At 41.2% G+C, this 22,747-nt stretch overlaps 1 protein-coding gene and 1 long non-coding RNA gene across 7 annotated transcripts in view; one reads left to right on the forward strand and one right to left on the reverse strand.

Annotated features, from left to right (window-relative positions):
- LOC137232677 (uncharacterized) overlaps nucleotides 1-22,747 on the reverse strand; it is a 920,890-nt gene that overhangs the window by 532,956 nt on the left and 365,187 nt on the right. The gene's annotated exons all lie outside the window — the stretch shown is intronic.
- LRRN1 (leucine rich repeat neuronal 1) overlaps nucleotides 359-22,747 on the forward strand; it is a 43,066-nt gene continuing 20,677 nt past the window's right edge. For all 3 annotated transcript variants that reach the window (XM_067755251.1, XM_067755252.1, XM_067755250.1), the window contains exon 1: nucleotides 359-835. The gene's annotated coding sequence lies outside the window, so the exon portion shown is untranslated. The remainder of the gene's footprint in view (nucleotides 836-22,747) is intronic.

Here is a 22,747-nt window from a genome sequence, read left to right on the forward strand (position 1 = left end):
TTTTTTTTTTTCTGGTGTGTCTTTTGCTAAGAAACGGCAATGTGTTTTGCCTGCCTAACCCAGCCGCAGCCTGTCGTCCCCTAGACAAAAAGCGGCAGCCCGCTGCTGCCTGCAGCGGCCGCGGCGGCGACGCAGGGAGGCCGGGCCACCTGAGACCCGCGGCGCTACGCCTTTGTTGGGCGGGCTACAGATGGTGCCCCAGCACTGGGTCGAGCCGGGGGCGGGCGTGGGGGGCCGGAGGACCGGAGGGGGAGGTCGGGAAGGGGGTCGGGCGGGAGGGGAGGAGACCGTGGAGCAGCCAATCGGAGTGCAGCCCATCAGCTGACCGCTTTTGCTTACACCAGGTGCACGCCGGCTGCGGGGAGCACAAAGCCGGGCGCACCGAGGGCGCCGGCAACAAGCCGGCGAGCTAGGCGAGGCCAGTGCGTCCGCGCCTGCAGCGCCCTCCGGGCGGGGAGAGGGGCCGCCGGCGTCAGCCCGGGCAGCGGCATCCGCGCGGTGGCGTCCCTAGGCGCCCCGGACGCCGTCCTCCGGACCTGGACGCTCGCTGCCCCGCCCTCTGCACCCCACTTCTGCCTTTTTTCCCAATCCTGACTGCCCCTGCCCCGGCCCCCGAGAGCCGGATTGAGCCCAGGCCCGCGCAGCAGCTGTTGCTTGTGTGGCTGCCTCGCCTCCTGTCTTGGTGTTCTGCCGGGAGCCCCCCAAGGAGCCAGTGCCTGTGGGTTGGGAGGGAGGCGCCGCTCAGCCGGTCCTCCTCCTCCTCCTCTTCCTCCTGCTGCCACCGCCGGTGCCTGGTCCGTGCGCACCCCGACACCCCCGCCAGCCGGACCTCGGGGTAAGTGCGCTTGCCTAGCCGGGCAGCGGCGGGAGATGTGGGCGGCAGCGAGGGGAAGTCGAGGCAAACTTGGCGGTGCGGCGGGCCGGAGAAGGGTCTGGGGAACCTGGGACAAGATCGCGGGCCTAAGGGGTACGAGGGGGCGCGGCTCATGAAACTGGGGAAAATGACGAAGTCGGGGAAACCGGAATCTAGTGACCTCCTTACTGAAAAAAATCACTGGGGTCGGGGAGAACGATACTTCGGAAGGAAGGCCGAACAGAAGCGAGCAAAAGGCATTGACAGGAGGCGAGCCTGCTAGATTTCAGGGACCGACGCGGGGGAGGGTGATGCCCGGGTATCCGGAGGAAGGAGGGCTGCTGGAATGTGAACTGAGGAAGGCAGCCGGAGCCGGAGAAGAGCGCGGAGAGGGGGCCCGGGGAGTTGGAAAGAGGACTAAGACAAGGGGAAAGAAGGTGGCAGGCTGTGGAAAGAGAAAAGAGGAAGGATGTTTTGGCGGTGGCTTTGTAGGTAAAGAAAGGGACAAGGGGCGTAATTCACAAAGCATCGAGTGTACTGAAGTCAGGGTATTGGGAAGAATCTGCTCAACTGTCGCGCGGTCGAAGTGGGGAAAAGACCTCATCCTACACGTTCTGAGTCCAGAAGGGGTGGCAGCCTCAGGAGGCTTGCCAAGGATGCTGAAATGTCAGGGAAGCCTCGGTCCGCTCGAGGCACGGAGCCGGTGCTGGGTTCCCCGCGCGGCCGGGGTCGATGGCGAGTAAAGTTTGCCAGCGAGTGTCCTTTGTGCTGCGTGGAGAGGGGTGTGGGCAGCCGCCGACTCGGCACTTCCCAGGGCCCTGCACCGACTACCTCCGCGGAGGGGAGTCCCTGCTTGGCAAGCCCAGGTAGAGTGGAAAGATCGAGTAGATGGAGGGGCGCGGCGCACTCGGGACTGGTGGGAAAACCCGTCCCAGGACGGTTGTGAGGGAGCCGGCCTGCCTACTCGCACTTGGAGGTTCGGCGGTGGTACCTGCTCTGGGAGACAGGGGACCTTGACTGCTGGGTTCACCGCTGTAGCCACAGTGCCTGGAACTGAATGAATGAATGAATGACCGGGGTGAGAATGGTTTTGAGGCATTCGAACCACAGACGAAAAGGCCACGGGTCCAGGAAAAGAGACGCTTTTCTAAATCTCATGCCACCATTAGCATTAGCATTTTCACTCCCAGACCCAGAAAATAAAGAAAAAGTGGAATTCAGTGAGGGGACAGGTATTACTGACTTGAGCTGTTGCTTGTAGGATTTTTTTGAAAGACAGTATGTTGTTTTGTTTCGCAGTTTGCCTTGCCACGATGGTCTAAAGAACTAATATTACCCGAATACGCTCATTACTTCATTTTTAAGAGCTAGGACTGGAGAACTGGAAAGTTCAGGAAGGTACTTGGATCAGTGTAAGTCTAGAGTAAAAGTGGTGTTGTTGGCTCCAGGGCCATGTGTGTCCCGAAGTCTCTGATTCGCATGCAAATGTGAGCGAATCCTGGCAGATGTCTGGCCTCATCCATTCACATGAAGGAATTTGAAAAGACAAGGAGTCTTTAGTTAACAATAGACCTTAAGAAAATGGAATAAAGGCGCAGTGAGTTTTTCTCTTTGGGAATTCCAAGGCGTGCTGACACCTTTATTCAGGAGCCAAATTCCCTGAGTGCTATTGTATTGAAAGCCTCAAGTCCTGCTTGCTCTTTACCTGGCTGTGTGTTTTTGTGCAATTTCAAGCTGGATGTTCTGAACTAGTGAGCAAAATGGTTATATGAAGCAGACAGTAACTTAATTTTACTTCTGGTGGTTTCAAGTAATTTCTGAATTGACCCCTCAACTTTTATTTAGAGTTTCTTCTCTTTTTCTTTTAGTAATCCCACCTCCTGCTCACATTTGCTCTCCATCCTCAGAAATAAACAATATAGGAGAAGATAGTTGTAGGTGACTAACAGGAATCTCTCATTAGAATGTCCATAGTCCAGTCAAAATCATTTTAGTAACAAGCACCAAACTTGTAGAACTGCAGGTGATGAAACCATCACGTTCCTAGTCACCTGAGGGGTTTTCGGGTCACAGGACAGAACAATGAATAGCGAGGCAGTCATGCAATAGACCCCAAAACAGGGACATTTCTGCCTTGTCTAAGAGTAGCTAATAGACCACTGCACTGCTCACCTCCTGGCACTGAGCAACCGGTGAACAAAAGGCGGGCAGTGTGGGCCACACGTGAGTCCCAGGGATTATACCTACTGACAGGCCAGCCCAGTGGCCTCTTCTTTTGTCAGTATCAAACACTGTTGAAGGGAAAAAGAACCTATTCACTGAACAGCGTTTGCCACTGTATGCTATATATTCACTGAAAGGGACATTAAAATACAACCAAAAAAAAAAACAAAACAAGACAACATTGTTTTGAGGACTCAGTGGAGTGGGGGTGGGGGATGGGTAGCAGATGTTAGTCTGCTGTTTTACATGTTTCCTTAAGTTATTTTCGCTGGTTCAGTGACTTTTTTACATATAAAGCAGTACTTTCCCAGGAGGGGAAAAATGAATTGAGTCAAATTTAAGTAAGAAAATGTTATAGCCAAGATTACATTTTCTGTCTTAGAGCTATCTAGAAGTCAGAAAGTAACAAATCACTATAATAAACTCTTATGTGACTTAAGCCTGGGATTTTGTCTTTATTATGGACTTGAGGGCTACCTGTACAATGCAGTTGACATTTCTAAACTAGGCAATAAGCCATTTTATTGTAAAGTTATCATCTAGGTATTTTTGAAACAAATGTAAGTTTAAAATGACCAAAGCCTCATATTTTGTGAGGACTTACTTCGGCTGTTACCTGCCTGTGTGAAATCTTTGTTCTGCAAGCCTAATGAAAGGGAAGATTAGGGCTTACTCCTTGGTAAATAAAAGTAATAAAGTACTTATTATTAGAAAAGGATCACTCTGCTAAATAAAATCTTAGACCGGATCCAACTGCCGACTCTGGTTCTGAACAATAATATAGGTAGTTCTGGGCAGTGTCTGGAATTCCCAAAAAGCAGGGAAAAACTCAACCATTGATTTCTCTCTGGTTAGACCCTGCTAAGGCTAGCTTCTTGACCTGAACTGTTAGAACAATTATCACATATTCTAAACCAGTGACACTCATGGGAACAAACCCAGTAGGTACTAAAGAAAATATGTCTCTACAGAATTATAATGCCACTTCCCAAGCCAGTTGGGCATGATTATAAATAATTAGAATGGCGGACTTTTTAATGTCACCATAAATAAGCCATGAATAAAGTATGGTAAATTATAGGACCTGGGTGTCACTTTTTACTAGACTTTCATAATGCTTTCTTATCATTTATTTTTAAGCTACAAAATAATAGTTCTTTGAATGATTTGCTTGAGCACTAATGTAAGCTTGCTCAAATATTGTATTTAACTTTTCAGAATTATTATGCTGAACACCTATTTTGGGTTAAGACAATCGGGAGATAAAGCAAATTCCATTTTAGATTCATAATTATATTTTGGTTTGGGGGAACAATGTAAGTATCTTTAACTCATGAATAGAGCTTTGATTAATATTTTATTCAAGATGAAATTATAATTATATAGATGAAGTCAGAAAAACATGTATTCTCTCTTGTTTTGGCTCAAAGTGCAGAATAGAGACAAAAGTTAAACCCTATATGTAAAATCCAATACTTTAGTGACCAAGGGAACCATTCATTCTACAAGTCTTCTTAAATGAAGTTTGCCTTTTAAATTTTCTTGTTTTACTTATTTTATGGATACATCACTGGATGTACCATCCAAGTCTCAAAACATTGACAAATGAATAATAAATTGTTTACTGACATTAAAATTACAATACATGATAAAATAATATAGTATATATTTTCAGACTTTATGGCCACCCTATAGAAGTGTTAAGCATATTATTCAATAATTAAAACATATGCCGTTTTATGTTAGAGTTTTTTTTTAAGAAACAATATGTAGGCTTATATATTATTATTCTTATTTTTACTTTTTGAATATTTCCAAAAGGTCTAACAAAGGTAGGATATTATTAGCAGTTTTATCAGTTATTTGGTTGGTAACTAAGCTAACTAGTCATAGCCAGTTGATCTTAGATCAGCTTCTTAACCCCACCAACCCTCAGTTTCCTCATTTGTATCGTGACAAGGTTGGGAGAATAGGGCTGGAAGGACTAACTACCATAATTAGTGAGATTGCTAAAAGGTTTGTGGAAGCTGTGTGTGTCTTCAATACCACAACTGACATAAACATTTAACTTGGATGGAACCATTACACTTAATATACCAAAAGTCATCCTGAGATGCACAGAAACTAGGCTTAAACTTGCATTGATACAGACTGGAGGTCTGTCAGCTCTGATTTGACGGTACCCTCCAAAGATGCTGCTGCCTTGACTTACAACATTTAGTTTTGAAAACTGTGTTTACGATGGCTTATTGCCTTCCATTTACACTCTTCATAGCTCAGGGGTTGAAATGTTATTTGAAAGCTCTGATTAATATAAATGTCTTGTAATTTTCTGGCCATCCTAGCTCACATCTATTATACCCCTGGCAGACATGTGGACTCCACAACTGCCCCCTCATTTGTATATGAAACAGACACACTGGTGGCATTTTTTGGTTACCATAGTTACATTAACAATATACACATGACCTGACATACTTCTCCGTGAAAGCTTTTTGTTGCAAATATTATGTTGACCTGGGAGTAAAGGACAACTATCTAAAGTTTGAGGCATACATAGATTAATCTGTTGTCCATTTCTGGAGCCACCATTTCAATCATGGGAGAAGAGCCATCCTACAGTGAGGTCCAGGAAAAGGCAATCGCAAGACTTTGACTAGCAAAGATGTCCAAGGGAGGCATTTCCAACAATGCTTAACCTCTACAGGAGGATGTCTGTTACATATTCATTTCAAAATATTTGCTTCTCCTATTCATGACTGCCCTTTGTGAGATAATGTATCAGCATCGTCATTTTTGGTCCATACAGGGAAAAAAGGACAGCATCTATCTCAGTAAGACCTAGGGGACAAAAAAATCAATCTGCGCTATTAAGCAGTAAGCACAAAGAGAGAATCTTCATTTAGGAAAACTAAAAAAGCTTTACAAAGAAAGAAAGATTGCTTAATTGGTTTCACGCCTATAATTTTCCCCTCTAGAAAAAAATGTTAGCATGGCAATAAAGAATATCACTAACCTGCACTGTTATTTCACAATAGTAATAAGTCTTAATTTGCATCTATAATAATCACTGTAATCAAGTACTGTACAGAGACTCAGGAAGGCACAGGCTCATTTCCCAGCTCTGACACCAATGACTGAATGTGTGACCTTCTGGATGTCCTGCATCCCTCCTGGTGCTTCACGCCCCTATCCGAGTTGTGTTTTAAAGGATCCAGGAACACTGGTAGATATTTCTAGTATTACCACTGCAAAGAATTTGATTTCTGCCCTATACGTCATGATGAAATGGAGCGCTAAAGGTCTGGGGGACACGGCAAGGTGATTTTTCTGGTTCCTAATCCCACAACTGAGATATTGCTTTGTTCTTTTAAAAATTTTCTCCCCCTAATAGGACAATTCCCCACCACCTCACTTGGACTCTCTTGAGGGAAAGAATTTTACTTGGGATATAGGAAGCTGCTTAGGATTACAGAACCCTTGCACACTCAGTAAATATATACTGACCACCAGCCATGTACCAGGCATCATAAGAGGGACTAAAACCGAAAGAAATTAGCTTGACTTTTCTGCATCTTGTATGCTTAATCCATCATAAGCATTTTAAGTATTTATTGAGTGCCTGGTATGAAAAAGCACTTGGCTAGATCTAGCATGGAGGCTTTCAACTAGGGATGATTTTGAGCACCCCCCACCCTCAGGGGACATTTGGAGACATTTTTGTCAATTATTGTCACAACTGAGGGTGGGGTGTGCTACTGGCTAGAAGCCAGAGATGATGTTAAACATCTTAAAATGCACAGACAGTCCCTCCACAACAGAGAAGTATCTGCTCTACATGTCAGTCAGGCCAAGGTTGAGGAATCCTGCTCTGGTAGAAGTAGCTCTGCCCTCAGTGAGTTTAAGTCTCGTACAGTTTACAGAAAGGAGACTGGCAAGTACAGTAAAGCATGCTGTGATGGTAAAAGTGTGAGCTACAGAATCTGTACACAAGTAGGAGCCTTCGTTCAAAGTTTGGCTGCCAGCAAAAGCTTTAAGAAACATTCTGATCAATTCCCAGAACGGGCTATCACCTGGAACAGCAGTGTTCAGCAGGAGACAATTTTAGATCTAACCTCATTGAACATAAGTGAGTTGGATGGTTGTTTGAAAGAGGGTAGACGCCTTAAGTTTGTTGGGAACTCTACACTGGGGATGGAGTTCTTAATTCCTCGTAGGACTCAGAATTCAGAGTGTCCTGAGTCGTTAGGAGAGGAGGCTGGAAACAGAATGAATGTCATTGGCAAGAAACATAGGGCTGTACAAGCTGCTTAAAGAGAAGATGTAGCTGAGTTGACAAAGTGAATAATGCCTCATGTTTTAGAACCTCAAATTCTGCAGAGTCCTTAAATATGTATCTCGTTTGACCTGCCGCAATCTGAGACACCAAGTATTATCATTCCTTCTCCCTTTTTTCAATAACTAAGGAATCAGAGCCATGGAGAGATTCAGTGTGACCTTGGACGAGTCACTTAATATTTCTCTAATGTTTATCTATAAAAGAAGAGGGGTTGCAAGGCTCTTCTTCCTAATGCAAGTTCAGTTTGTCTAAGGACACATTTAGGGAAACAATGGAGCTGGGATAAGACCAGCCTCACTGCCTCTCTCAGACCCAGTGCCTTTTCCATTCACACCAAGGCTGCTTCCTGGACCGTGAAGTCAGAACAGGTAATAATATGACAGTGATTCAGCATTGTACCTCTTGGGTTACCAAAAAGAGCAAGGATTTTGGATGCATCAATTATAACGTATAATGCAGAGAAACTTAAGCTGGGTTTCCCAGATACCTAAGGACTAATCAGACCTTCCCTCTAATATTTTATTTTAAGCTGACCTTAGAAGCTTAAAAAAATACTGTGACAAGCTGGGAAGAAAGGTTCATAGGAGAGTGATGCTAGGGTAAGAAAATGATATAACCCAGAAAGTGTGTGCAGAACTGAGGATGTTCTGCCTAGAAAAGAGATGCAGTAGTGGCGTGGCTTTCTGCCTTTGATTTTGCTCTGTTCTTTGGCAGGGGTATTTTAACTTTCCTCCCAGAGAACGATGACCAGTGTGTACATACACACACATGCACACCCACATACAACAGGGATGACATACTAGATTCCATACTGAGACATTTATGTTTTTGCTTTAATTAAGACTGGCACATTAAAAATGAGCTTTGGGGAGAGCCTTCTCTCAAGATTTTAAAGATTTAACTACTTCTCACTTCTCTGCAATGGAGTAATGTTTTCTTGTTAGAAGGAAGACTGAGAAGCTACCTGACTGCTCAAATTTCTTTTCATCTTCATAATTCTGTGATTTCCAAGATCATGAGCGAGAGTTATGTAGGACTTCAGCCATGACCTGAGAGTTTCCGAGACACTAATGGAATGTATATTAACTTATCCAAGCATGATAGAACCACTGAAGACTCTGGAGTGGCAATTAACTGGATTTCTCCACTTGTTCTTCCAGCTGATTGTAGTTCTTTGCAGGGAGAACTACATGTCAGGTTTAACCCCTCAAAGGACCAATTAGCTTTGCTGTATCCTATGGGGATAGTCTGTCTCTGGAATCCCAGCTGACCTCCCGCACATAACCACAAACTCATCATTTCTCTCCTGGGAGGCCAGGTGAAAAATTTGAGTCTCTTCAAAACCATCTGAAGGAAAAACACAAAGTATGTGGGCAAATACTGGTGGGATAGTTTTCTTTTCATGCATGAAGGATAACACTGTCAAAATAGAACCCTAGTGAAGAAGTTTCCAAATGGCTTCACCCTCAGGATAGAGCAATGGAATGAGAGATTCACTCCATGCACATGAGATGCTTTAGTTTTTAGGAAGAAAATATTACATAGAACTCCCAAATAGCATCCCCAGGGCCCACCATATTACCTAATATAGAATGTAGAAGCAGTAGGAGAAAGGTAATGCTATCCAACATTATTGTGCCTTTCCAGTGTGCCAGGAACTATCTCACACACCTTACCCACATTCATTCATTTAATCCTTGCAACTACTGTATAATGTAGACACCCGCTTTACAGCTCAGGAAACTATCGCACAAAGCAATAAAGTAACTTGCCCAAGGCCACAAACTAGTGTGTACTCAATAAATATTTATCAAATGAATGAATGAATGAATAGAATATACATCTGTTTTAGAGAAGAGAGTCCTTTATTCGAATTCTCAGTTTATAGCAGTCCTGCTTTCTAAGCAGGGCACTTTCAAGAATGATGACAAATGAAGTCTGGATGACAGATGAAGTCTCAGAGCTGGTAAGAGACAGAGCAGGGATGTGAACTTGGGTCCGACTCTGCAACTGCACTGTTAAAGCACTCGGCTATGCTTCTTTCTCTTTAATTGCAGCTACGAAACAAAAGGATTGGACTAGACTAGCTTTCATAGCCCATCTGGCTCTAAAAATTCTACAATTCCATTACCAAAGTAAGGTTTGTAAAATAAAACATGATGTATATTTTATTACTTTAAATTTTAAAATCTGATATTTTTATTTAACCAATCATCATGGAATTATCCTTTAAAATTACACTGGAGTTATTAACAGCATGTTTTTAAATTGTTTTTAAGATAAGTATTTTAAATAGATGAAAATGCATACTTAAAGATTGCATTCTCCTAACCAGTACCATCACAAGGCATATTGAATTATATCATCATCTAAATTTAGAAAGTTTCTAAAAATTGAAAAACATCTTTCTGTTACACAGAGAAAAGAAGTCAAATTATTAATTGTGAAAAAAGTTACTTTGATATTTGCAGAGATAAGGAGATTGCTGAATATTATGAAAAGTATTGAGTGATTTTTACAAGAGTTTAAAGCTGCTAGCAATATTAGAAACTACTTGAGATTTGCTTCTAAATATTGTTTTGCTTTAAGAGATCCTTCTGGCATCCAAGTGATGCATCAGAACAATGTGAGTCCCTGCCATAGTATTACAGGACTGTACAATCCAAGGCAGGGCAAAGAGAGTGGATAAATAGGCAGGTCTTAGAGTTGGGAAGAATTGGTTCCAAAACTGCATCCTAGCTGTGGCCTGGAGTGATTTCAGTGAGCCTCAGTATCCTTATCTGTAAAATGGGGATAATAATAGAACCTGCCTTATAGAATCATTGGATTCATTCAATGAGATCATGTGTTTAAAGCCCTTTGCACATTTCCTGGACCAAGGTAAGTGCTTAGTAAATAGTAGCAATGGGTAGTAGTGGTATTATTATGTGGAAATCTGGCATTCTGACTGCTATTGTGTCTGGATGCTCTTTTGGAGGCAAGTGGAGGTATTTTAACAGACAAGAAGAGTCAGACTTGATATTTCACACCATTGTCACCTTTTATGATGAACCCCAAGAGAGCTTTATATTTGTCCAGACATGCAAGAAATCTTGAGTCAGCGGATGTACTTTGAAAGAAGTGGCAAACAGATGAATACATTAAAGCTTTTTGGTTTCTAGATTCTGCTTTGTATCCGCTCTCTCTTTTCTCTCTCTGAAAATATTATAATACCCCTAAGTTGTGATTCATAGAATCAGATTTTCTAACCAGAGAGAAAAGGTTCAGTTCAGAGCTATCATTCCCCAAAGAGGAGCTGAATTCAAGACATTGTTAGAACTAACAGACCCAAAAGCTTCAACTCTCTGAAACCCACTGTTAGATAATAAAGTTGTTGAGGCATATAAAACTCTTAGAACAATGGCTAGCATCTTGTAAATGCTCAATAAATCCTGCTGCTATCACTGTTATTGTTGATTCTGTGTATCACCATCTTCATAACATTTATCTTCTTGCTTCTTGACCAAACTACAAAGCTCCTGGTTGGGAGCAGATTAGAACCCAATGCAGTGTAAACAAGAGTCCTCCTGGGAACAGGTCAGTCACAAAGCAAGAGGAAGTACCAGGCAAGCCAAATCAGGTGACTCTTAAGAAGACCCCTGGTAGATTGACATAGGAAAAAGTTGCTATGATTTAGCTCCTATAGCCTCTACCCTGTTTCAGCCAGCAGATTCTCCTTTACTCATGAATGGGAGTGTTAGAATACAATTAAGTGCCTCATTTTCTTTGAGTTCTTTGAGGGCTGGAAATAATAATTATATACAGAGAACCTTATATTCATTGTCTGTTTAATCCTTCTAATCAGAGCTTCCCAACTGGTAGCTGGGTGCATTTACAGGTAATTGGAGATACTGATACTCTTAGCCCTTGGGGAAAGCCAGTACCACCCAGTTAGTCACCTCTGGTTACCCTTGCCAATAAACAGCATTTTCTAGTGTGCTGAGAGGACGGCATAGCAACTATTATCCCTGGTTTAAAGATAAGGAAAAAACCTGAGACAAAGAATTTGTCCAGTATCTCACAGCCAGTTAGTGTATAGGACCAGGCGCTTTTAACTCTGGTTTTCCTCCAGGCTGAGTTAGTCACACTGTCTTTGACTCTCCCACATTTCCTTGTCCTCACTTCAAGCATAGTGTGTTATCTTAGTTTAAGATTATTTATTCACATCATAGTGATACCACCCCTCCACCAAACAGCTCCTTAAGGGAAAGGCTATGGCTTACTCAGCCTTGAGTCCCTGGCACCTAGAAGAGTACTTGGCACATGGAAAACACACTTACAAATATTCAGGGGATGAAAGAGGAAAGGGATTTCCATATCATATGTCTTCTTCATTTTGCCACACTGTTTCTTCTCATAATTAAAAAAAAAAATTATTTCCTAAATAGTTTGGTAGAAATTAGTAGCTCTTAAACCTGTGCTTATACTCAGAGATGTTAATACATTACTATTTTAGACAGGTTATTATAGAAAGCTGAAATCATTTGAGGATGCTTTTATGTTATTAATGCCAAGGAAGTGTTATTAATCAAAAAGTGTTCATTAAATGCATGTAGAATATCCAGTGCTATTAGCAGGGTGATGTGGAGGAATGAAAAAAGTGTACAAGGTGTTATTTCCATCCCAGATAAGCTTTGAGACTCATTGGCGAAACAGAATGAATAGAGATGAGACAAAATAATTAAGTGATCATCTGTGGAAATTCCACAACAACAGAAAAAAAGAGGGGCTCGGATGAGATGGGTCTGGGTTTGAATTTCAACGCTATCACATACTAGCTGTGTGATCTTGGTTAAAAGACTTAACTTGTCTGATCCCCCAAGCTGTCTCATCTGTAGAATGGAGGAGTGATATGACCCCACAGGGTTGCTCTGAAGATATGTGGGAAAGCTCTTGCTATAATGCTTAGAACATGACAGTCATTTACTTCAGTCACTTGGCAAATACTGACAGCATCACCTCTGTACAGATCTTTTTGTGTGAGCTGGGGATACAGTGGTGAGCAAAACAGATGAAATGCAGTCCCCTCCTATGTGGGGCTTGCCTTCTGAGGGGGGATAAAAGCATTAATCCGATTATCGCACAAGGAAATGTAAAAGTATGGCTGTGTTAAGTCCAGTGAAAGAGAAGTTCATGAGGCCAGAATAGAACATTACATGGAGGCTTCTAAGAGAAGACCTGCCTAAAGAAGTGACATTTCAACCAAAATCCCAAGCATAAGTGAGAATTAGCCAGGCAGTGGGGTGCAGGGGGGAGCTTTGTAAGCTAAGATTTGGAGGTTGGAAGAAACTCGATGGGTTTGAGAAACAGAAGACCCGTGAGGCTTAGAATAGAGCAAAAGGGAGGCCATTAATCTCAGACCTTCCTTTCCCCCTTCCTCGAAAGTACACTAGAGTTCAGACAAGACAGATTATTATGAAGTTCCGCAAAGGCGGGAGTTTGCATTATGTACAGAAGGGATGGGATGTGTTGAATCTAGTCATGGAAAGGGGAAGAGAACAGAAGGCTTGAATTCCTGGAGAGAAGAATTGCAGGAGCAAGGGTTCAGGTGCCTGAGCTGGCTGAGTGGCATGCCAATGCCTTGACATATTTGGACTGACATACCAAGACTAAGAGCTAAAGAGCACAGGAGGAGAAAGTCTCTCCTTCCTTTCTGTGTGGTCTTGGGCATGTTACTTAACTTTTCCACCTCTTGGTTAAAGATAAAATGTATGTGAGAGTGACACAGTGTCTAGTAAGCTAATACACATCCTTTTATTTCCTGCTCTCCATTGCCTTTTTCCCCCCGTAATACATTTCCTTTTATTATAGATGAACCCCTGATTAAGACACTAGCTAACTGACAACACATCAACTGTGTTGCCCACAGATGTAAATTTTTAAATACTAGTTTAGGGTTATCTTAAAACCCTCTTGCTTGGTATGCAAATGTTTCATGTGTGGAATATCATTCTTGTTCCTGGTCTCCATCATGTAAATTGCACTTAGCCACATCTGGCCGGGTGTTAACATGAAAGACGTGACTGATGTTGAGTGTTCAAGATCCTCCAAGAGATTTAGATGGTGAGTAATTTCATTAGGGTGCTAATGACCATAAAACCTAGTTGTTATTGATTTGTCCTCCATGGAGAGATCTACTTTTCTGCCTGATCTCAATTATGGTTCATAATACAGAGGTCGTTTCAGCACTGAGTTAGCATGCTGCCCCTGTAATAATTTGTTTTCGCTTCATCTTTGTATTGACATATAACTTAATTCAGACACTATCACCAAATAGTTATCAAAGGAGATGATGGAGACAGTCATTTATTTTTCAGTAAGATGCCATTATCCTTCATCTTTGTACTGTGCTTTATAGCAGTACATCTCTGGTTCCCTGAACACTTTTATTACTATTCTACTTTTCTTTTTTTTTTTAATAGTAATCTTTTATTTATTTATTTTTATATTTATTTTTGGCTGTGTCGGGTCTTCGTTTCTGTGCGAGGGCTTTCTCTAGTTGCGGCGAGCGGGGACCACTCTTCATCGCGGTGCGCGGGCCTCTCACTATCGCGGCCTCTCTTGTTGGGAGCACAGGCTCCAGACTTGCAGGCTCAGTAGTTGTGGCTTACGGGCCCAGTTGCTCCGCGGCATGTGGGATCCTCCCAGACCAGGGCTCGAACCCGTGTCCCCTGCATTGGCAGGCAGATTCTCAACCACTGCGCCACCAGGGAAGCCCTATTATTCTACTTTTCTCTCCATGCCTCTTGAGATCTTCTTAAGTCTTACGAATTTCACTTCTCATTACCTCTTATTTAGCTTATTGAAAGTGCTTCTTAGTGGGTTCCCCCATATCCATTATGTTCCCTCTCCTGTCTTACACACAGCCGGTGGATCAATCTTTATGAATTGTAGAAATGATCCCATAGTTCCCTGCAAAGACATTTAGTGGTCCCCACTGATAATGAGATTGTGCTGGGTATTTTCCATACCCCTCCAGAACCACCCTACTCCACTTTGCTTTGTAACCTGAGAATCAGATTGTATGGACTGTCCCAGTGGGTCCTCTGCCATCTGGTTTTTGTTGACTTCTGCTTCGTGCAGTAGCTAGCTCAGGAGTGTTTGGCCATCCTTTGTGAGTTTACCTTAACCTTGTCCATGCCTTGTAAATGGTCCCTTTTTTAAAATTTTCTTTATTCACTCGTTTTGAATGTACCTTCTGTTTTCTGCTAGGTCTCTGACAAGGATAATAAATTGAGAGAATACTTCCTAGTGAAGCATAAAAAGCCCTCCATAGCTAGGCACCATCCTTCTTTTCTGTCTTGATTTCCATTCCTACCTTAGAGACCTTGAATCTCATTCACAATGAAATAGTTCTGATTCCATGTACCTATTCCGCCTCTGCTACTTTGGTGCCTTGACACCAGCAGTGTGCTGGTAAATGTTTTAACAGTCAGCTCTCCAAAAAGATAAGCCTGATTCGTAGTGTTTGCCAATTTCTGTAGTGTAAAGTACACTCACCATGACCAATCGTAAGCTAACAACATGATGTCTGTAAACTTGGATGTGAAAAGAAATGCTCACAATTGTCTCAAGACACCACTGCTTTGCATACAACTTCACCTCCACTTATGACGCCTGCTTCCCCCTACTCCCCAACAGTGCCTTACACAGAAGAACTGCCCGGTCAGCTATTCTAATTCATTTCTATTGTTCCTTTGAAGGGTACAATAACCTAATTGCCAGCCACATGTTGATGGTAATACTTCTGAACTCAGAATTTTCTCATGAGTGCTAACATGGGTGATTGTTAGATTTTGGAGACTTAAAAGTCCTGAAGCAAAAATCAGTTACCTGTCCATATTTTATCCCAAGTTGCTGAAGCTTACTACAAGTTGCTTAATTCTCCAAGAAAATAATTCTCATTTTCTGGTCTTGTGTTCAAATTATGTCTTCATTATCCTCATTTAAATATAACTTGAAGTAATAATAAAACAACATTAATATATTTCATCACTATTATAACCAGTTGAACATTCCACAGTTTAAATAGTGTACTTCTTAAACCTAAAACTCTACAGAAAGCTTTTAAGGTGCATGTTAGTCCTAGATAGATAAAGATTGCACTGCATTTTATTCTAAAATGTACTCTATTATGAAATAACCTTTTTATTTAGTCAACCTTTCTAAGAGATAACTTTAATTTTGCTTCATTAAAAATATCATTCCTATATTTAAAGTTCAAAAAGTAACTACAATTTCCATTAGAAAACTAGGAAAAGTAATAAAGATGATCTTATAATAGCATTGGATCATTTTATATTTTAATGGTTATGATGGCAATACAAGATATTTAACTGAAACTATTCTTTTAACTTTTAATTTAATAAGACACATGAATTGAAGAGAGTATAGAATGTGTTATGATTTACAATGCCTGCTGGCATGTTAATTTTCTCAGCTGTTCCTTTGCATCATTGATTACACAAAGCCTAAACTGTGTAATTAAGAACCATCCCACTAATGTGCTCTGGTGGATTTATGGCATCCAGGTCATCCATGAGCTGAAGTACTTTGAGTATTGGACCATTAGTTTTGAATGCATACTAACATAGGTGAACACATTGGCATCAAAGAGAATCTATAATAAGAAACTATTTCAAATTCAGGGAGGTAGCTTTCACCTGATTTTAATTTACTAAACCAATTTAAAAACCAGATTACTAAAATCCTAATTAACTGGAATTCTTTTCCTCTAGAGTCTACTTTTAGGAGAAAATGGGAAATTGGAAGAAAATAAGTTAATAACCAAGGCTTTAGATTTTTAAAAAATTTCCAATATGAGTTCATTATCAAGGCCTTGAAGAAAAAATGTCTTTTAAAAAAACAAAAATTTAACTACCATTATCAAAGGCAAGAAAGTGGGTATTAGAGATTGAAGCTAAAAGCTTTCTAGGAAACCTTTAAATTTGCAAATTCCCTGAGCCTAATCTTCTGATTAACCAAGGTTTTACTTTACAAGTTAGTTTTATTCTGTGTACCTGGGAGAACAGCTGCAGTGTATTCGTGCTACTTACTGGAGGTCCCATAACATCACTGAGGCGGGGCTTCCCTGGTGGCGCAGTAGTTAAGAATCTGCCTGCCAATTTAGGGGACACGGGTTTGAGCCCTGGTCTGGGAAGATCCCACATGCCGCGGAGCAACTAAGCCCGTGCACCACAACTACTGAGCCCACGTGCCACAACTACTGAAGCCCGCATGCCTAGAGCCCGTGCTCTGCAACAAGAGAAGCCACCGCAGTGAGAAGCCCGCGCACCGCAACAGAGTAGCCCCCGCTCGCAGCAACTAGAGAAAGCCCGCGCACGGCAACGAAGACAGCCATAAATAAATGAGTAAATAAATTTATTTTTTAAAAAAAAGATCACTGAGGCAAGTGGGTTCACAGAAAGGGTTCTCACTCAGACTGTAACATACTTGGGTTGAATATCAGCTCTTTTACCAATTAGCTGTGGGAATTCTGGTAAGTCACTTGATCACTGAGCCCTAAGGTCATTTATAAAATGAAAATAATCACATCTGCCACCATCTCGTGCTGTGAGAATATAGGCAAAGCACTTCCCACGGTGCTGTTCCTCTTGCTCTATATCCTGCTCCGCACCCCTGGCCTTTGGCTATCTTAGCACTGTTCGTTACAGAGCCACTGCAGCCCCCAAGCCTTCAAAGGGAAGGTTTGAACAGGCAGGCACACTTTTTGCTATATTTATCCTCTCCCAATGATGAAGAAAATCAGGTTCTTTGAGTCCTTATTAGAACAAAGTCATATAAAAATAGTTTAGAAAAAGAACTGAAACCAAGTTTATTTTAAGAGTTCAGGGACAGATGGCTTTATTTTGCTTCTTTAAAAAAGATGGCATTCTGTAGAAATACAATGTGCTTAAGGTCTATCAAACTGAAGGGCAAATACTGTCACTCCCTGAAACACTGCAGTCTTTAACCTTGAGTAGCAGGAACTTTTTACACTAAAGATATGTATACTTCTATATGTCGGTCTCCAAATTTTAAAGGAGCATTTCAATGTGGAAGGGATATGTTCTTGACATTTTCTCAGTCTGAGGTTTAAACAGCACTTAGTCTCCTATTTGGCAAATTCTAAGCAGTCAGATTCTTTAGAGAAATATCGCTAGATGAGATCTAAAAGTATAGGCTCCCCTCTGAAGGACATTGGATGCTTTCATTTTTTCAATAAAAATTTTGTGAAAATGTCAGTTAGGTAATAAAGATTACTACTGGATATAAAAAAATATAACAAAAGATAGTACAGAACTCTCTTTGAGCAAAGAAAAACGCAATAAATATTCTGAAATGGATGTAAAAATGTTTGCCATTTTTTAGATGAGAAGTTATTTTCACTATTACAAACTAAACTCTCGTTCAGTCTGGGAGCAAAAGAAAATCTCATACAATCTAATGGAGTTGCTTGACTTAGTTGGCATCCAAAAATCTACAGCGTTTGTATTAGCAGCCTACATATTGGCACTTTCCGTACCAACCATGATGAGTCTATTTTTTCCACTGGTCTATCTGTAGTTTTGAATGTATAATCAAGAGGCATTGTAGCAACTGGCTCCTTATGGAACATTTATTAACATGGCATGGTGAAATCCATGTGTGCAGTGAAAATACTAAGCAATATACTACTGGTTTTTAAATTGGTTTAGTAAATAAATTTATTTTTTAAAAAAAAGATCACTGAGGCAAGTGGGTTCACAGAAAGAGTTCTCACTCAGACTGTAACATACTTGGGTTGAATATCAGCTCTTTAAGAACTTCCTGTGAAGTTCTTAAAAAGAAGTAGTGAAACTCAGCCTTCTAGGCATGTTAAGGCTGCCCAACTAAAGATCTCGCATTTATTTAACATTTAATCATGTCGGTAATTACAGAGCAATTATTTTATATAGACATATTATGGGAGGAGAGTTAAAATAATTTGTAAAAAGACTAAAATTAATTTCATGGTAGTTTTTATATCACTGCGCTTGCTGGTACTAAAAAGGAGCAATAAAAATAGCCCAGTTGTTGGTTCATGTTTTGTTCTGTTTAGCCTTCTGTCGGTTTCTCAATTCAATAATGTTAAATTGCTACCTTATGATTCCAGTTATGCAAAAATAGCTCATTTCTTACGAAGAAAGAAAGAAAAAAAATTTCTTGATCCTGCAAGTAATGTAAACAGAAAGAAAAATTTTTTTCCTGGTCCAGCTTCCTTTGCCTGTCTTAGAATCTGAGGTTTAAAAGGGATTTGAAAGACTGTAGGTTCAAGAAGTCTGCAAACTGTAACTGGCACATGACTTTCAAAACAGTGGAGGAAAAATGATTTTGGCATGGAGCTGAAATAGCTCATGAGTAAGTATTAGTCTTGCTTGCTAAGTCCTAGAGAAGAAGCTCTAAAGACTGTCAAGTTTACCACGACATTTAAAATTAAGAATGGGTATCTCCCTATCCACAGGATGTATAGGCAATGGTAGAAAACAACCTCTTTTCATAATCAGTGTATGTGTTGTAGGTATGCAGTGGGGAGAAAGGTGGTGAGCAGAGTGAGCACCTTAAATATTAAATAAAATAAGCATTCATGTAAAAATAATTAGGAAAGTAGTTAATACACATATAGCACTGTATTATTTTCAGGACTGCCATAATAAAGTACCAAAAACTGGGTGACGTAAACAATAGAAATTTATTGTTTCACAGTTTGGGTGGCTAGAAGTCTGAAATCAAGGTATCAGGATATCAGCAGGGTCATGCTTCCTCTGAAACCTGCAGAGGGTCCCTTCCTTGCCCCTTCCTAGCATCTGGGGGTTTGCTGGCAAACTGGTGTTCCTTGTGTACTGGTGTAGCTGTATAACTCCAGTCTCTGCCTTCATTGACACAGGGCATTCTCCCTGTGTGTCCCTGTATTCACATCATCTTCCCTCTTATAAGGACACCAGTTATATTGGATTAGGGGCCCACCCTGCGCCAGTATGACCCCATCTTAACTAATTACATCTGCAACAACCCTATTTCCAAAAAAGGTCACTTTCTGAGGTCCCAGGGGTTAGGACTTCAACATATCTTTTTGAGGGAGTACAATTTATTTGAGCCTTTTAAACGACCGCATGAAGAAAGGATGCTCACACTGCTCTCAAAGGAGGACCTGGAGTCTAGAAAAGTGACTCTCATGCATGCAGAGCTGGAGTCTGTTGGCTCCAAATCCTGAGTTTACTCTCATCTTCTCAAGAGCTGCCTTATCAGTTGGCATGTTTTCCCATCCCCTTTCTTCTAGCAGGAAATATAGAGATCATTTCCTGAGTTCTCAAAAACGATTTCCATCTTTCCTACCGTAATATGAATTTGCCTTGCTGGTTTTTAGCATTACTTTTATCTCATGTCTTCTACTATTATCTTGCCCAAGGTTATGATCCCAAAATGACAAATGTTTTTGATGGGAGCCAACTAAAATGCTTAAAACAAAACAGGGGCATTAGCACCTAAAGGCCTATTCATTCCACAACGGATTCTGAGTGCCCCCTAAACACTCAGCACTCTACCAGGCACTGTGTAGCAAACACCATCAAAAATTCATAATTTCTAAAAAGTTTCCTACACTCAGCCTTGTCTTTAGGAAATAGACAAAGAATCATGGCAGGGACAGACATTTTTTGTTTAGGTTAGTTTTTATGCAGGATGGTTTCTGACAACTATTTTCAAAGAAGGTAAGGAGAACAATGGTGCACTCTGATACTTGGCTTGAAGGCAAGAGTCCAGACTTGTTTGCCTTATCCTGAGATCTGGACAAAAGAATTCTTTCTTTATGACTTTCCTTCTGGAGTCAAATTATGAATCTTTTAAAGAGTGCATTGGCTTTCCTATGTTTGCCTTTTGCACACCATCATCCATACACCTGTTTCAGGTGGACTTTGTTCTCTGGGGTGGCAGGCCCCATGAGTGGAAGACTCTTGAAAATGTGTTTTGTGACATATCTTGGTTGTTTCAGCCAACATTTATATACCACTCATAGGCCAGGCACTGTGGCACAGTGCCTACCAAGAGGAATAAAACACAACCTTGGACCTCAGTTATATATTAGCTTAGAGTTTGGGTCACCTCTAAAAACATCTGGTTGAGTAGATGTAGGAAGGAAACAGAGTGGCTTAGAGCAAAGCCAAGTCAAGCGACATCTTTGCCTTTATCAGGCCCAGGCCAACGTGGCTGCCAGACCCTCTGAGCCTGTGCGTGGTGATAGGGCAGAGCCCAGCTAGGATAGCCTGAGGCTGGAGTATTAAACTTGGTCTGCTTTAGAGCCCCATGTGGAGCTTTATACACCCAAACCCTATCCCAGACCAACCTCATCAAAATCTCCATAAGGAATGAGAATCTGCATTCTTAAAAAGATCCCTGGGTAATAAACAGCTAAGTTTGTAGATCTAGGGCTCTGCTGCCCAATATGGTAGCTGCTGGCCACATCTGGCTGTTTACATGTAGTTGAAATAAAAATTTTAAATTCCATTTCTCATTCATACCGGCTACATTTCCAGTACTCAGTAGCTTACTCAATCCCCTGTTGGGAAGCGCCAGTACAGAACACTTCTGTCATCAGAGGGTTGGACTGGAGAGCGCTGATGGAGCTGTCACATGCTGGCAACTCTGATCTCTCCTTCCCAAGGATCCACATATCTACTCACTCCTTCCTTTTGACATGTATCTTATTTTACAGAGTCACTTGTGTATTTGTTTTCTCTCTCCACAGGATTATAAATTCTTTAAGGGCAGAGTCTGGTCTTTCTGGCTCTGTGACACAGTAAACACCCAATGAGTATTTGTTTGATTTTATGAATCTAATTAAAGTAGGCATCAGTTTATTAGATCTCTTTTGCATTTAGTCTGAATCCTGATTTCATCAGAGTCTGGAAAAAAAATCAGGGAGCAGGATTTTCATAAATCACAAGCATGAGGATGGATGGGGAGCAGATATGTGCTAAACTGGAAGCTTTTTCTTCTTCTTCTTTATTTTAAATAAAAGTGTGACATTTAAAAGCACAGGGTTTATATCAGCCCAAATGTAGAAGAGACCCAGTAGGACTGAACATTTGCAAGCTTAATATCATTGTCATATTTGGGCACCTGGAAAGCACATTTTAATTGATTCAATTATTTTATTTATTTATTGAGTGCCCACTATGTAGATGCCAGGGCAGTGTCATTGTGAACAAGACGGAAACAGGGTCTCTACCGCATGAAACTCAATTTAGTCCTGGCAGATTAAAATCTTGGCAAGGACTCCCCCTGCCCAGACAGACTGGGATAGAAGAGGAGCATCATTTGGCCTCTGGCCTCAGGTGCCTGGATTCACAGACTCTCCACCACTCTACTGGCTCCAAGATCTTGGCCAGCTTATTTCATTTTTCTGAGTCTCCATTTCATCATCCATAAAAATAGAAAAATTAATGTTTCCTACCTCATAGGGTTGTGAGCATTAAATGCAATAATTTATGTAAAGTGCTTAGTGCAGTGCCTGTGGCACTGTAAGAGCTAACTGCTGTTAGCAAGTACTGACTGCTATTATTATGACTACTACTCAGCCAAAACGACTCCACAACAAACATTAGATGTAAAAATGGGAAGTGTCTACAAGGCTAGAAAATACCTCATTATTTGGAAGAGATGCTTCCTATCTTTCTTGGGCTAACAATTTAACTCCCTTTGCTTTTTGTTTACATCTTTGCAGCCAGAGTATTTAAGAACGATACATAAATGTGTTGGTAAATGCCCATCCCTTGCTTTATTTTTTGTTTCTTTGTTTGGCGAAGGATTTAACTCATTTGGAAATGGAAATGCTTGGGTTGTCATTCAACCTCTCTAAAGGTAGAGAGGTGTATGCACCCTTTTAGCATAGTGCTTGCAAAGGAGAATTCCTTAAAGGGTTTTACCATTAAACTGCAAAATTGAAACTCTAAGTAACCAGCATGTAAAGATTTAATTAGCATTGTCTCATTAAAATAAATGCGTGACATAGTCTTAATTCCAAAAATGACATTGCCTTTGAAAATGCATTTTGGAAATGAGCTGGGGAAAAGGGAGAATTGAACTTTGAAGGTGGTAATGTGATAATTGGGGAGTTTGCAGGTTGAGCCTTTTCTGAGTCCTGCCCATTGTTTGGTCTGAGGGAGAAGGACACCTGCTTATATACCTGTATTTCATGTTAAAATAAAACAAAATAAAAATCGTGGTACTGGGCTTCCCTGGTGGTGTAGTCGTTAAGAATCCGCCTGCCAATGCAG

This window comes from Pseudorca crassidens, chromosome 10 (genome assembly GCF_039906515.1).
Source record: "Pseudorca crassidens isolate mPseCra1 chromosome 10, mPseCra1.hap1, whole genome shotgun sequence".
Lineage (NCBI taxonomy): Eukaryota > Metazoa > Chordata > Mammalia > Artiodactyla > Delphinidae > Pseudorca > Pseudorca crassidens.